The sequence below is a fragment of the Apium graveolens genome, chromosome 2 (assembly GCF_009905375.1).
Source record: "Apium graveolens cultivar Ventura chromosome 2, ASM990537v1, whole genome shotgun sequence".
NCBI classification, from domain to species: Eukaryota; Viridiplantae; Streptophyta; class Magnoliopsida; order Apiales; family Apiaceae; genus Apium; species Apium graveolens.
The window spans coordinates 39,700,388-39,717,017 of record NC_133648.1 but is presented as its reverse complement, the minus strand read 5'-3'; the positions used below and the strand labels follow the sequence as shown (position 1 = coordinate 39,717,017).

The window sequence follows — 16,630 nt, the reverse complement described above, 5'->3', positions numbered from 1 at the left end:
GTTGAGCATAAGATAAATCGGGAGGCATGATATTACTCACCGGGTAGTTCACAATGTCTGCAAACCATGGTTCTTCTTCTTGCACTCCAAACATCTGCTCATTGGGAAAAGACTTATTTATCAATGTCTTATCCAATGAAGTAGCATTAGGATTTTCTAAGCGCGAGAGATGATCAACGACTTGATTTTCAGTCCCCTTTCTGTCCTTGATCTCTAGTTCAAATTCTTGAAGCAAAAGAACCCATCTAATCAATCTAGGCTTCGAGTCCTTCTTTGAGACGAGATATAGAATTGCAGCGTGATCAGTGAAAACTGTCACCTTAGTCCCAAGTAGATAAGATCAAAATTTCTCAAAATCATAGATAATAGCCAAAAGTTCTTTCTCCGTAGTAGTGTAATTCAGTTGAGCACCATTAAGAATCTTACTAGTATAGTAGACCATATGAAATATGTTGTTCTTCCTCTGTCCAAGAACTACTCTAACTGCATAGTCACTTGCATCGCACATCCTCTCAAAAGGTTCATTCCAATCAGGTGCAGTTATGACCGGTGCTGTGATTAAACTCTTCTTCAAAGTCTCAAAAGATGCAAGGCACTCGTCATCAAACTTGAAAGGAACATCTTTCTCTAGCAAACTGCACAATGGGTTTGAAATTTTAGAGAAGTCTTTGATGAAACGCCTATAGAAATCCGCATGACCAAGAAAACTGTGAATTCCCTTAACAGAAATAGGTGGAGGAAGATTCTCAATAACCCCCCCCCTTGGCCTTGTCCACCTCTAGACCCTTACTAGAAACCTTGTTCCCGAGAATAATGCCCTGTCGCACCATAAAGTGACATTTCTCCCAATTGAGAACCAGATTGGTCTCAACACACCTTTTGAGAATGTGTCCAAGATTTTGCAAGCATTCATCAAAAGAATCGCCAAATATAGAGAAGTCGTCCATGAACACCTCCATATTATGGCCAATTATATCAGAAAAGATGGCCATCATACATCTCTGAAATGTGGCTGGTGCACCATATAGACCAAAAGAAACTTGTCTGAAAGCGAAAGTACCAAATGGACAAGTGAAGGTATTTTTCTCCTGATCTTCTGGAGCGATACAAATCTGATTGTAATCTGAATAGCCATCCAGAAGATAATAGTAATTATGCCCAACTAATCTATCAAGCATCTAATCAATGAAGGGAAGAGGGAAGTGATCCTTCCTTGTAGCCTTGTTCAGCTTCCTATAATCCATGCAAACTCTCCACTCCGTGACTGTTCGTATCGGAATAAGCTCATTCTTCTCATTTGCTACCACAGTGATACCACCTTTCTTTGGCACACACTGAACTGGGCTCACCCATGAACTGTCAAAAATAGGATAGATAATTCCTGCATCTAGCCACTTGAGAATTTCCTTATTCACTACTTCCTTCATGATTGGATTAAGTCTTCTTTGCTGCTCGACCATAGGCTTGCTACCTCCCTCTAGCAGAATTTTATACATGCAATAAGAAGGGCTGATTTCCTTTATATCTGCTATAGTCCAACCAATTGCTAATTTGAACTCTCTCAGAATCCTCAGAAGCTTTTCCTCATCACTACCTGAAAGGTCAGATGCAATAATAACATGCAAAGTAGATGCATCACCTAAAAATGCATACCTTAAATGCTCAGGTAAAGGCTTAAGCTCAAGAGTGGGAGCTTCCTCAATAGATGGCTTGAGGCATTTAGGAGCTTTGTTCAATTCCTCCATTCCAAGAGATTCAAAAGGCATATCTATCTTTCTCTTCCAGGGAGAAGCATTCAAATACTACAATTGTTCTTCACCTTCGTCATCTTCACTATCTGAATTTCTCAATAAGGCTTTCTCTAAGGCATCGGACCTTAGCAATTGATCAAGTTCTGAAGTAACCACAGAATCAACCAACTCCACTTTTAGGCATTCCTCATTTTCCATAGGAAACTTCATAGCATTGAACACATTAAAAGTTACATCTTGATCTAGCACTCGCATTGTGAGCTCACCCTTCTATACATGTATCAAGGTTCGGCCAGTCACCAAAAAAGGTCTTCCCAAGATTATGAGAATCTTCTTATCCTCCTCGAAATCAAGAATTACGAAATTAGAAGGGAAGATGAGTTTATCAACCTTGACCAAGACATCCTCCACAATATCTCGCGGATATGTAATAGAACGTTCGGCTAACTGCAAGGTCATATAAGTCAATTTTGGATTAGGTAAGTCCAACTGCTTGAAGATTGATAATGGCATTAGATTAATGCTAGCTCCCAAGTCACATAAGCATATGTCAAAAGACACTTATCCAATAGTACATGGAATAGTGAAGCTTCCCGGATCTTTAAATTTCGGAGGCAACTTTTGTTGCAACACAACACTGCATTCCTCCGTAAGAGCGACTGTCTCCAAATTATCTAGCTTCACTTTTCAAGAGAGAATACCTTTCATTAACTTTGCATAACTAGGAATCTGCTCAAGAGCCTCAGAAAAAGGTATGTTGATATGAAGTTTCTTGAACACCTCCAGAAACTTCTCAAATTGCTTGTCCAGCTTTTTCTTCTGCAACCGCTTAGGAAAAGGCGGTGGAGGATAGATTTGTTTCTCCCCTGTATTACCCTCAGGAGGAGTGTGCTCAACAGTAGTCTTCATTGGTTCCACTTCTACTTCTTGCTGCTCTACTTCTTTCTCAGCCTCTGCTTCTTCAGTCAACACTTGAGTTTGTTCGGGATTCGCGATCTTTCCAGACCTTAAAGTGATTGCCTTTACCTGCTCCTTAGCTTCCCTCTTTCCTGGCACTTCAGTGTCACTAGGTAGTGTACCGGGATGACGATTAAGCAAAACATTGGCAATTTTCCCAATTTAATTTTCCCAGGTCTTGATAGAAATGGCTTGACTCTTGCACATAAGTTTCAACTCCTCTAATTCAGATTTTTTATTGGCTTATTACAGCTGGAGTTGTTGTCTTGGTGCATATTGTGGTTGATGAAAACTAGGGGGTTGTATTGCTTAGCTGGATACTACTAATAAGGCTGTTGACTATATTCTGAGTGTTGCTCCAACTAAAATTAGGATGATTGCGGTTGTTGGGATGATAAGTGGTTGGCACAGGTTACTGCGAATACTGAAAGTTGCTCACAAACTAAGCTGATTCACTAGAAATTGTGCACTGATCAGTCTCATGGGCACCAGCACAAAGCTCACAGACACTAGCGATTTGATTAACTCCATAATTAGCCAAAGTGTCCACTTCATCGTCAAAGCCTTAAGTTGGGCAGCTATAACAGTTATTGCATCCAAATCCAGAATTCCTGCTACCTTTCCCTGAGTCAGTCTCTGTGAAGGATTCTGGTACTCATTAGCAGCCATCAGTTCAATAAGTTCATAAGCTTCATTATAGCTTTTAGCCCACAAGGCTCCTCCTGATGTTGCATCAAACATGGGTCTAGAAGTAGCACCCAATCCATTATAGAAACTATTAATAATTATCCAATCAGGCATACCATGGTGTGGGCACTTCCTTAGCATCTCCTTATATTGATCCCAAGCCTCATACAGAGATTCTCCAGTTTGATGAGCAAACTGAGTAAGAGCATTCCTGATTGTAACAGTCTTCACCATAGGGAAGAATTTAGTGAGAAACTTTTGAGCAAGATCTTCCCAAGTGGTGATAGACCCTGCTGGTGGAGAATGTAACCAACACTTAGCTTTGTCCCTCAGAGGGAATGGGAAGAGTCGCAGCTTGATAGCATCTTCAGTCACATCAATGAATTTGAACGTATCGCAGATCTCGATGAAATCCCTGATGTGCATGTTGGGGTCTTCAGTAGGAGAACCCCCAAACTGAACTGAGTTCTGTATCATCTGAATCGTGCTTGACTTGATCTCAAAAGTGTTAGCCCTGATGGCTAGCCTGATGATGCTCGACTGAATGTCATTAATTTTAGGCTGAGAATAGTCCATCAAAGCCTTAAAATTTTCTGCTTGATCTCCCATCTTTACTAAAACTGGTTCTTCGACTTTCTCTTCTTCTTCTACCTTCTTTTCTTCCTCAAAACTTCCCTTCGAACCACCACAAGTTCTTTCTCGGCTTTATCCAGTGTTCTCTTATGAGTACGTGAACGTGTATGCATACACCCTCACTAGAGTACCTGAAATAAGACAAGGAAACAAATAAGTAATAATGTCTGAGTCAATGAACTTTAACGACCACTGATGGAAAGTACATGAACTATAAATTAACATTGCAGTCCCCGGCAGTGGCGCCAAAAACTTATTATCGCTAAACATGCGCTAATAATTCACGCAAGTATACACGTTCGCAAGTAATATAGAATCTTTTCTAGTTCGTTCCCATAGAGACTGGCGTTGGTTAACTATATAATTCATGCACTTAAGAAACAATGTATGGTTATTATTCAATATTAAGACGATAAGAATTTGGGTTGTTTATAACTAAGAATTAAGCTAACAATTATAACTAAGAGAATAAGATTGGTTGAATTAATATATATGATAAACATAGGATTCTAACTTCATTAAATACTTCATTCAAAAGCCTTATTGTTCTTAACCTTAGCATGCAATGGTGATGACACTAATAAGACAACACGAAAGTGATAAACGCCAACTTTCGTTGCACGAGTACCATACTACCAGACATCCATAAAAGAGATAGAAGCTGAATAGACACCAATTATATTGAGACCCTATATGTTTATAGAATTTGACAACATAACGGTTTAAGCACAAGTTATCTATCTTGATTACATAGGGCAAGTAAGATGGGTAAAATTACCTACAAATCATGCATAATAATAACACATGAACCTATGATAGCATGGCAAGTTCTAAATCCCTAAATTCACTGTCGCTTCATTAAGAATTAACACGCTATCTTACAAGTTCGTGACTCTTATAAGACGAATAAGCACAACCAATACTAGGTTATCATACAATCACCACACACCAAGGCATCGAAATAATTTAACTAAAAAAATCAATAATTAAATCCGCTAGAACCCCATTATAATGATTACCCCATAATTGGACTCATCATCAATGTGGGTTCCGATGAAATCATGGTATAACAAACGTAGTATTAATAATTAAATAATAGAACCAAGTACGAAACAAGAGTAAAGGTTTACAAGTAAGAAAACTAGCATCCAAGTTACAACTTAAAACAAAGATTCACAAGTAAAAACAAGATCTTCTTCATCTTCGTTAAATCGTGCTAATACAGTCTTCTTACGGCTCTTCTTACGCTCTGGTACGTCTCTCTCATAAAAACGTTCTTATTTGAATATATATAGTAGCCCTAATCAATCTGGAAGTCTCCCAATTAGAATTACATTGAAATCAGGATTCAAAACTTTCGCACCGGCGCGGGCGCGCGCTATCATAGCGCGGGCGCGCTGTCATTCTGGAATCCTAGCGCGGCCGCGCGCTATCACAGCACGGGAGCACCGTCCTTCTGGAAAAAACTCAGATTTCATCTTTTTCCTTGCTACTTCGAGCCGGCTTTCTACGAGCTTTTATTCCAACACCACCTTGACACCAAATTAGCACCAAAACAATGCTAATTCACTTGATTACCTAGATAATGCCTGAAATGCAAAAACACTAGAAAACACATTAAAACACTTAATAACTTGAGTACAAATGCATCACATCAAAGCTTATTAGAGCATAATAAAGTGTCATAAATGCCACTCAACATTGGGGACCTCCATTTGAATTGGAGGGGATTTAACTGTGCTACTGTCATTTGCAATAGCCTTAAACTCTTGTGTGTCTTGCACCACACTGTCACTTAAATGTGCTACACTTGCCTCCTCTATGACAGGATCATTGGCAATTGTACTCCTAGCATTAATTGCTAATGCAATTTCAGCTGGGTTTTGAGGGGAGTTGTTCCTGGAACAGGAACCTCTAATTGAATTGGAGAGGATTTAGATAGCTCCCACTCAGGAGTACTATCCTCAAACCTAACAGTTTATGAAGACTGATTTGCACATGAAGGTGCATTTATGATCTCCATGGGGTCTTCAGTAAAAACTGATGAATCCCCCATGGTTTTGATGGTGTCATCAAGGTCTACCCCAACTAGTAGCCTCTCACCATCTAAATGAGGTGTCTGGGTGGTGAGCAAGGTTTCTTGAACCAAATCACTTGAATGGGGTTGTACTTGAGAATTAGATTCAAGTACACTATGAGAAGAAGAAATTTGAGAGATAAGTAGAGTTTGATCATGAGTGAGTGTTGGCAGCTCCCCCTGAATGAATGAGGGACCTTCAATAGATGTGCTCTCACTATGTGTGCCATCCTTATTTCTTCTTTCATACACTAGAATTTGATCTAGTGCAGGTGCAGACTCATTACAAGATGTATTGGGAAGAATGCTCTTTTCAATAGAAACACCCTTTTGAGAGGATGTCTCTAGAATCTGTTTTGACCCCATTTGTACAACTGCATCCTTTTGGGAGGATACAGAGGTGGCTTGAGTGGTCAGCTCAGTTTTCTTAGCCTTCTTTATTTTTCTGACCAAGGATGACTCAGGTTGTATTCGATCCTTACCACTCTCATTCATTACAGTAAGGGTTATCTCCTTTCTCTTCTTTTTACTCACTTCAATCTTTTGAGAGGATGAAGTGGTTGGTTTCCTAGCTATTAATGGTTTTGAAGAAGTAGGCTCAAATAGGTAGGTTCATGTGGGTGTGCATGTGTTTGTGCTTCCACAGGCTCAGGAACCATTGTTGCACTAGTTTGACTTACATTGGTTCTCATGTCAGGCATAGGGTAAGGATAGATTTTAAATCTTTCAATCATGAAAGATGTTAACTTAAGACCCACATGTACCTTATTTTTAGTAGTATGTGATCCAAACAGAATTTTGGATACTTGCTTACAATTGTCTATTAGTGACCTATCTACACCTTCAAGCATATGTATGTCATTCACTTTATGATTTAAAGGAAACATAATGAATCTAGGAAGGAAAATTTCTTTACCTCTTGAAGTGAATGACATGATGAGCCTGGTGCTCAGTTCCTCCAGAATGTAGTGTCCTACATTAATCTATTTATTGTGAGCCATTGAGTAGACCAACTTCTAGACAACACTAGAAATGTTGTCAAATCCTGATTTCCTGCATGTGAAAGCTCTTATTTCAGAATCAAACAGAAAATACCAATCCCTTCTCAGATTTTTCTTGTTCAAGCTGGCCAAGTTAATCTTCTCAGAGTAGTTGATGAAGTCCAGAAATTCAAACAGCTCATCATGAGTTGGGATCCTTATTACCTTGTCAGTTGGAATGTTCAAGACCAGGTTCAAATTAGCTTCAGTTATCTCAACCTGTTTTCCTTTGATTTGACAGTTAACAACCAGGCTTGAAGATTGGTCTTCATGCACAACTGCCCTAGCTACAGCTGTGTTCCAGAAATCACCCAGTACATCCAGATAAAGAACCTGGTTAGCAGTAAGAGCTCCAACAACTTAAGTCTCATATAAGAACTTAACAACGCTCTTGAAAGCTTCAGGAGCCTGATTAGCATCTAAGAATACAAGGAAATTGGTCTCCTTTGGAATGAAGGGTACAATAATGTTTGTTGCCATTGTTATGGGTGTGAAGATTAATAAGTAAAAGAAATTAGAGAGAAAGGATTCGAAATGAGAGATTAATCGGTTTTGAATTGAAAAGGCTAGGTCACTTAGAGTTCTCGAAGGCGTAAGTATATATGTATTGAGATGTCTGAGTATTTATAGTAAAAACAAATGACTTATTGAGGACTCAAAAATAGACGTTTGGATTATACTTATCGAGAAGTCATTTTGAAAAAGGAATTTCATATCGAGAAGTCATTTTAATTAACTCTTTTAGAGAACTAAAAATAACTTATCGAAATGTCAAATAAATACTCAGTTTGTCCTAAAATGGACTTAATTATTTCCAATTTTTATTTGAATAAATTCAAATAAATTTAGAATGAATTTATCAAGAGCAATTTACCAAAATAATTTATTGAATTAAATTATTCCAATTTTGAGTTATTTATAAGTCTAAATACACTTGTAGAGAACCTTGTGAATTATCACTTAAAGAACTCTACAATGACTTATCGATAAGTCATAATAAAACTTTTTGAGAAGTCATAAACTTGACTTGTCGAGAACTCACTCGAGAAGTCTTAAAATGACTTGTCGTTAAGTCAATTAGACTTATCGAGAACTCAGTTCTCTTTATGCTCTTGATCACTTTGATTCTGTCTTGTGTTAATTTTACATATTGAAAATTTAAATCAACAAGTTTTCTTAGAATTGAAAAATTCTAAGATGAATTTTGAAATCTTGGAAAATAAATGTGCAGAGATTTCTGAAATATTTATAATTCACATTTCAGTTAATTTCTAATAAAATTAAATTAATTTTGATTTACCAGAAATTAATCTGCTGCAGAATATTAGCTGAGTTCTTGCCTTATGATGAAGAATTTAACATACCAATTTCACCTACTAGTCTAGTGAAAGTTGCTTCATCCAAAAGTTTAGTAAAAATATCAGCTAATTGTTTTTCTGACGGAACAAAAATGAGCTCAATGGTACCATTTGCAGCATGTTCTCTAATAAAATGGTACCTAACATCAATGTGCTTTGTTCTAGAATGATTAACCGGGTTAGCCACAATAGATATAACACTAGTATTGTCACATATAATTGGGATTTTGTGTAACATTAGGCCATAGTCCATTAACTGATTTCTAATCCAAAGCACTTGTGTACAGTATCTTCCAGCAACTATGTATTATGCTTCAGCTATGGAAGTTGACACAGATTGTTATTTCTTGCTATGCCAGGATACAAGTCTTTGTCAAAGAAACTGACAGCTTCCACTGGTACTTTTTCTGTCAACCCTGCATCTTGCAAAATCTGCATCTGTGTATCCAACAGCTTCAAAACCAGTTCCCTTAGGATACCATAATCCCAAGTTAGGAGTCCCCTTCAAATACCTGAAAATTCTCTTCACAACCATTAAATGTGATTCTTTTGGATTGGCTTGAAATCTTGCACATAGACATGTTGCAAACATGATGTTTGGTCTACTTATAGTAAAGTAAAGCAATGATCTAATCATTCCTCTATAGCTTAAAATATCCACACTCTTGCCCTTTTTATCTTCATCCAACTTTGTTGCTGTAGACATAGGTGTAGAAGCAGGTGAACAGTCAACATACCAAACTTTTTCAATAAATCTTTAACATACTTAGTTTGGCTGATGAAGATTCCATCATTTCTTTCACTGACATAAAGTCCAAGAAAGTAACTTAAATCCCCCATCATACTCATTTCATATTCACTCTGTATAAGCTTAGAGAATCTTTGGCAACGTTTTTCATTTATAGAACCAAAGAAAATGTCATCTACATAAATCTGAACTAGGATCATATCATCACCATGCTTCTTGTAGAAGAGAGTTTTGTCTATAGTACCTCTAGTAAAACCATGTTTAAGTAAGAATTCTGACAATGTATCATACCAAGCTCTAGGTGCCTGCTTTAGTCCATATAGAGCTTTAAGTAGCTTGTACACAAAATCTGGAAATTCTGGATCTTCAACCTGAGGTGATTGTTGCACATAAACTTCTTCTTCTAACTCACTATTTAGCAAGGAACTCTTGACATCCATTTGATATAATTTGAAATTTGAATGTGCAGCAAATGCTAGAAAAATCCTTATTGCTTCAAGTCTTATAACTGGAGCAAAAGTTTCATCATAATCAATTCCCCCTTCTTGTGAATAGCCTTTTGCAACCAACTTTACCTTGTTTCTGGTAACTATACCATTTTCATCCATCTTGTTCCTGAATACCCATTTTGTTCCAATTACACTTCTATTCTTTGGTACAGTAACCCCCAAACTTTGTTTCTTTCAAACTGATTAAGCTCTTCTTGTATGGCAGATATCCAATCAGGATCCATTAGAGCTTTTTCAGTTTTCTTAGGCTCTACTTGAGACAGAAAGCATGCATGTAGGCATTCATTAGTAGTTGCACTTCTAGTCCTTACACCAGTATTGGGATCAACAATTATTACATTTAGATTGTGACTCCTGTCCCATTTTCTGATTTGAGTTTGTTGACTGGTGCCTTCATCATTTTCTTCATTATTGGTATGACTAGTAGATCTTTCTTCCCCTAAGTTTGTGCTGTCAAACTCAGTTGTATGAGATGAGCTTCTATTTTCATGATTTTCCTGTTCAATAGTCTATTCATTCATCATGTGTTGTGCATTGACTTCAGCCTCTTCATCAGAATCATTGTCAGTGTTGAGATTTTCAAATGCAAGGGCTTCAGCTTCATTATCATCAAGACATTCCAAGTCTGGACATTTGTCATCATCAAAAGTTACATTTGTGTTCTCCATAATTTTCTTTTGATCAATTACATAGACCTTGTAGGCAGTTCTCTCCAATGAATATCCCGAAAAAATTGCTTTAAAAACCTTTGAGTCAAATTTTTCCACATATTCAAAGTTATCTTTTAAAATCTAACACTTGCTTCCAAACACATGAAGATGCTTTACATTAGGCTTTCTTTTAGACATAATTGAGTAAGGTGATTTGCCATGAATCTTGTTAATGAGATATCTATTTTGAGTGTAGCATGTAGTATTAACAGCTTCTTCCCAAAAACTAGTTGGCAGTTTGGCATCTTGCGGCATTGTCCTTGCAGCTTCTACTAATGTTCTGTTCTTTCTCTCAACTACCCCATTTCGTTGAGGTGTTCTAGCCGCGGAGAATTCTTGAACAATGCCTTTTTTGGTAGAATTCACTTAATGTTACATTTCTGAATTCTGTCCCATTATCACTTCTCAATCTCTTTATACAGTTTTGATGTTCAGCCTGTTTCTCTATCTTCTTTATGTGCTCAATTATGATGTGTGGAGTCTCATCTTTAGAGTGCATAAATTATACCCAAATAAATCTTGAGAAATCATCCACCATCACAAGTGCATATTTGTTTCTTGAAATTGATAAGACATTTACTGGCTCAAACAAGTCCATGTGAATAAGTTGTAATAGTGCACTTATGGAATTCACAGTTTTTACTTGTGACTTGATCTTTTCATTTTTCCTTTCTGACAGGATTCACAAACTTCAATTTGAGCAAACTTTAATTTTGGCATATCTCTCACCAACTCTTTCTTGACCAGAGTGTTGATTGCCTTGTAGTTTAGTTGTGAAAGTTTCTTATGCCATAACTTGCTTTGCTCTATGGATGCCTTGGTGTAGAAGCAATAAATTCCATCCTCATTTGTTGAGTCCAAGTCTGCAACAAACAAGCTTCCTTTCCTTTCTCCTTTTAGAGCAACTTCATTGGTTTTCTTGCTGATGAAGACACGTTCTTCTTTGTCAAATAGAACTTTAAAACCTTTATCTGTAAACTGGATGACACTGAGAAGATTTACTTCAAGACCAACTACCAATGCCACATCATCAATGATAATATTTCCAGAAATAATCTTGCCATATCCCATTATGAATCCTTTGTTGTTGTCTCCAAAGGTTACCAAAGGGCTAGCTTTCTCCTTAAATTGTGATAGCAGGACCTTATCACATGTCATATGCCTGGAGCATCCATTGTCTATGATCCATATGACTTTCTTCATTTTGCCCTGCACACAATGAGTTTAAGTGTGTTTAGCAACCCAAATATTGTTGGGTACTTTCTTCTTGTTAACTGATTTCGCAAAAGTAGATTTAGAAGTCTCAGAAAGAATAACATTCATAGATGTTTGTGCATTTTCCCTTGCAGCTGTAGATCTAATGCTGACTTCTTTGAGATCTACTCTCAGCTTGTGGCAACTTTTCATTACTTTTAAGTTACAGGGAATGCAGTCAAACTTATCATAAAATGAATAGGGATCATTTGCCTTGGCTTCATTATACTTGCAGGCTCCTTCAACTGGCTTTCTAACAACCTGTTTACAAAGGTAAGTTTGGTGATTCACAGAGCCACACTTTTTATATTTCTTCCTTGGAGCATCTGCAACATAATAAAAATTGTTGCTTTTGCTTATCCCAATCTTCCCATTTCTATTCTTCTTCTTCTTTTTTGCATCTTCAGTTTTTACTTCCTTGACAGGTGTCTTGGAATCTTGGTTGACCATGGGCTTCTTTTCATCTTTGGAAGTTGGAGTTGTTTCTGTATTCTTCTTCTCATTGTCTTCATTAGCTATTTCTTGCTTTATGATCAACTCTTCTTCACTAAAATCTACTTCACATGCTTTAAACATAGGTGAACCAACCTTTTTCAGCATAACTGGAACATCTTTTTTCATTTGCTTTTCCTTTTTCACCTACAACTTTCTTCTTGTTGTTCAAGGCATCATAATCAAGACCAATAACAATATTAGCACATGGTTTGTTCTTCTTATGGTATTGTCCAACCAACTCATATGCATTTCTGAAAGATTTCAACTTGACTTCATTCTTTTTTAGCTTCTCCCTTAACACCGCTTCAATCTCATTTGCACACTTAAGTTTGTTTTTTAGATATGCATTTTCTTGTTTCACAGCTTCAAGCTCTACCAACAACAACTCAGTTTCTTGTTTCTCATTTTCAAGCTTCTCATTTATCTTTGTCAGTCTGCTAACCTCTTCATTAGCAGCATCCATACTTATATGAATGTGAAATATTTCTGTGCTCATCCTTTCAACAGTTTCCTTATATTGACTCATATTTAAATCAATGGTGGAATGAGTTGGTACCTTTGTTTTTTATGAGGATGACTCTCCTTGCTCCAAGACCATAAATGCATAATTTCCAACTTCCTCGTCTTCATCATTATCAGAATCATCCAAACTCTTTCCCTCTGCAATATCGGCTTTGCTTTGCTGTTTCTTCAGAAGAGCTTCATACTTTGCTTCCAGTTCAAGATAAGCTTTGTCTTTCTTTGCTTTCTTGGGTTTCCTGTATTCTGTAGCAAAATGGCCTAGCTCATCACAGTTATAACACCTTATTTTTGATCTATCAACAGATCCAGTTTTGTAGTCATTTTTGCTATCAGGTGTGTACTTCCCTTTTCCTTTCCAGCTGATGTCTTTGTTGAAAGATTGTCCTTTTCCCTTGAAGAATATTGGCTTCTTTACTCTAATATTAGAGAACTTTCTTTCCATATAGGCCATTGACTGATCTAGCTCATCAAGTTCATCCAGGATGTAGAACTCATCTTCTTCTAATTCCAGTATGACTTATTCTTGTGAATCTTTGTTTCTTTGCTCACTAGTTGAGACACTTGAAGTCTGGAATTTTGGCTCATCATTAGAGATCTGGCTTTCATTAACAATAACATCACTTGAATCATCTACAACATGCCCTTGACCAGCTCTTCATGATTTTCTTTGAATCATTTCCAATTCATATATTTTTAAAATTCCATATAAAACTTCCAAAGTCAATCTGCTCAAGTCTCTCCCTTCTCTGATTGCTGAAATTTTCTGTTCCAAATGGTCAGGGAGTGTGAGAAAAAACTTCAGGTCCACTTCTTCACCTTCATAATATTTATCATGCAGCTGCAAGTCATTAATCAGCTTGTTAAACCTTTCAAACATATCAGTAATGCTTTCCTTTGGCTTAGCCATAAAACCCTCATACTGTGAAATCAGTATCCTTCTTTTATTTGACCTAACTTCCTCAGTTACTTCACAAAGTATCTCTATCTTCTCCCAGATTTTTTTAGTAGTGTCACAGTTGACAATGTTATTGTACATAACATTGTCAAGTGACCCTATCAAGATCAACTACAAATCATTATCCAGGGAGACTTTTTCTTTCTCAGACTCAGTGTATACTGAAGGATCTCTAGGAGCATAATGAGCTGGAATGACCATGTCTCCATCTGTAGATTCCTCAACTCTTACCATAGGAGTGAAATGCCCATTCTCGAGAATCTAAATGTATAATGGATTGGCCATCCTGATAAATAACAACATTTTCTTCTTCCATAGAGTGTAGTTAGTCTTATCAAAAGTGGGGATTTTGATGCTACTGATTTTCTGTGTAGTCATTCTTCCAAGATCTTGAATCTGTTTACTTTCAGATTTTGCTCTGATATCACTTGTTAGATAATAAATCACACACACGGGGAGTGAATGTGTATCTTATATTTTTCTGCTTTTCTTGAAGTGTTTATGGTGATGAACAAAGTAAATTAAAACCTTATAGTGATATGTGTTAATACTGAATTTAAACAGAAAAAAATAGTGAACACGGATCTTTCAAAACTTACTTAATTTTATATTAAAATTAAGAATGTTTTGCTACAAAATTTCTAGGCTCTTTGTTGATAAAGAGCTTAGCTTCTTCCTTGAGAGAATACTAGATTTCTGATCTAAATTGTTACTACTAAAATAAAGCATCCAGTGTTTACTTTATAGAATAGTAAACACTGGTTATTACACAGTATGCAATAGCATGAACTAAACCCTATTTCTGGATAACCAAATATTTCTATTTCTGGCTTAGTGTATCTTTGCTAATCTTGCACGCCTGTGACTTTTACTTTGCTAGTTAATCTTGGCCTTTGATCTTGTACTCTTCAAGCTGCTTTTGTAGACCTGTCAATCCAACTGATTGGATTGTTTGTTGATTGATAATTTTGGATATTTAACTGGTCTGCACTTTGCACTTTGAGTTTTATCTCGAGATCTCCAGTTTGGTATATAGAGAAATCGACATCTCGATAAGTATATTGGCTTATCGAGATCTCTCACCACTCTATAGTTGTTTTGACTTATCGAAGTCTTTGAGTTTTCTATAAGAGAATTTGGCTTGTCGAGATCTCTTATCTTCATGTCTTCACTTTGGCTTATTGATATCTCTGAGTTCTCTAGTGACATATTTGCTTATTGATATCTCAAAGATCTCTAGTGATAATTAGACTTATCGATATCTCAGAGATCTCTAGTGATACTAACTTGTCGATAACTCAGAGTTCTCTAGTGAAGAAATGACTTGTCGATATCTCCATTCCTTATGTCTTCAATTTAGCTTGTCGATATCTCTAAGTTCTCTAGTAGCTTTTCTTGACTTCTTGATAAGTCATTCTGGAGTTCTCGAATGACTTCTCTATAACACAAAATTTGTGACTTGTAGACTTATTGACTTAAAATGTTTTTCACAGAATAGATTTATTCAACTACAAGCTTCTTCATACTTTCTCTGAGACATGATCTTCATGATCTTCTTCCAGAGCTTATTCTTAGGCTTGAGACTGTTTACAGAAAAATACTCCAGTCTAGTCTATTTACATTTTTACAGACTTAAGTGTTACAATACACAATGCAAACATATATTACCATGTAACTTACTTAGGGTTGTCAATTTGACTTAGTCTTGTCATAGTACATGTATGTCTAACCCAACATCCCAAACCTATTTATTCCCACGATTTCAAATATTCCAATAAAATAATGGCAGTGGTACAATTTGCTCCCTTGTATCATTCTTTAGCAATAGTTGGAAGATAACAACTACCATGTCATTATGTATTACCTAAAAAAAATGTCAGGCCATCTGATTCGCATACCATCTTTGCAAACACACAATCAAATAACACATGAATTGCATCCTTCGTTATAGATACGACACCAAGGGAATTTGATATCAATATTAACACTTTTACCTATCAATATTGTAGTAGTCAAAAGGCACAATCGACACGTCCGCCATGGAAAGTTATTGACCTTCCCAAACAACTTTATGACCCATAAACTCCTCCAAAATCTACATCAAGAGTACTACACTCTCCTACAAATCAATGGTAACAACTTTATTGTAAATTCGCCAATATAATCAAAAAACCAAAACCACAAATCTTACCTATCATATGTTAATTTAGGTTTCTGTTTTGGATAGAAAACTAGGTTATATTTATTACGCTTATTTAATGTTAGGGTTCGTGAACTCAAGCCCTTTATTGGTTGCACTTGTGTTTCATAGCTTAAATACGCCCTCATAAAATGCCTACGTATCTCTATGTGTTGTGAGAATCAATCTAATACGTAGTTCTTAATGGATGGGTGAGACCCTTTATATAGATGTCAGATGTCCATGTATTGGACCAGAATTAGGAGACTTGGTGAGCAAGCCTCCGTCTTTGATTGGACATTAGCAGATTATTTGTTGGTTTAGGTGCCTTGTAGGCTACTTTTCATAAAGTTGTATTCTTCATTTGATACCTTTAATAAGATGTTATTTTATCTTATTTATTAATTGCAAAATTAATAAATAATCAGGGTTTCGGGCCTCATTAATTGGGCCCATATCATTTGCCCCCCAACATTGGATCATATTAGGTCTAATTAATACAACATTAATTATATTTCTAGGCTCATTTTTGGCCCATATCATTTGCCCCCCAACTTTCGAGAAAATTACTCGAGCTTTCGTGGAAGTTACTAATGGTCTTCTTGCGACTCAAGGTATTTTCGGCCCTTCGTGGGTATCATTTTTAGCGGAAAGTGTGGAGCAACCTACACAGTTACAACGATTTGCCTTATTTGAGATTTCAATATATATTTTTAGGAAAATTTCTACAATTTTCTGTATATATTTTTGTACAT

At 36.5% G+C, this 16,630-nt stretch overlaps 1 non-coding gene across 1 annotated transcript; it reads left to right on the top strand.

The window, feature by feature from the left end:
• The first annotated feature begins 3,507 nt into the window (after positions 1-3,507).
• LOC141710091 (small nucleolar RNA R71) lies at positions 3,508-3,614 on the top strand. The gene has a single exon (XR_012570630.1). It is a non-coding gene; the product is annotated as a small nucleolar RNA R71 (small nucleolar RNA).
• The last annotated feature ends 13,016 nt before the right edge of the window (positions 3,615-16,630 follow it).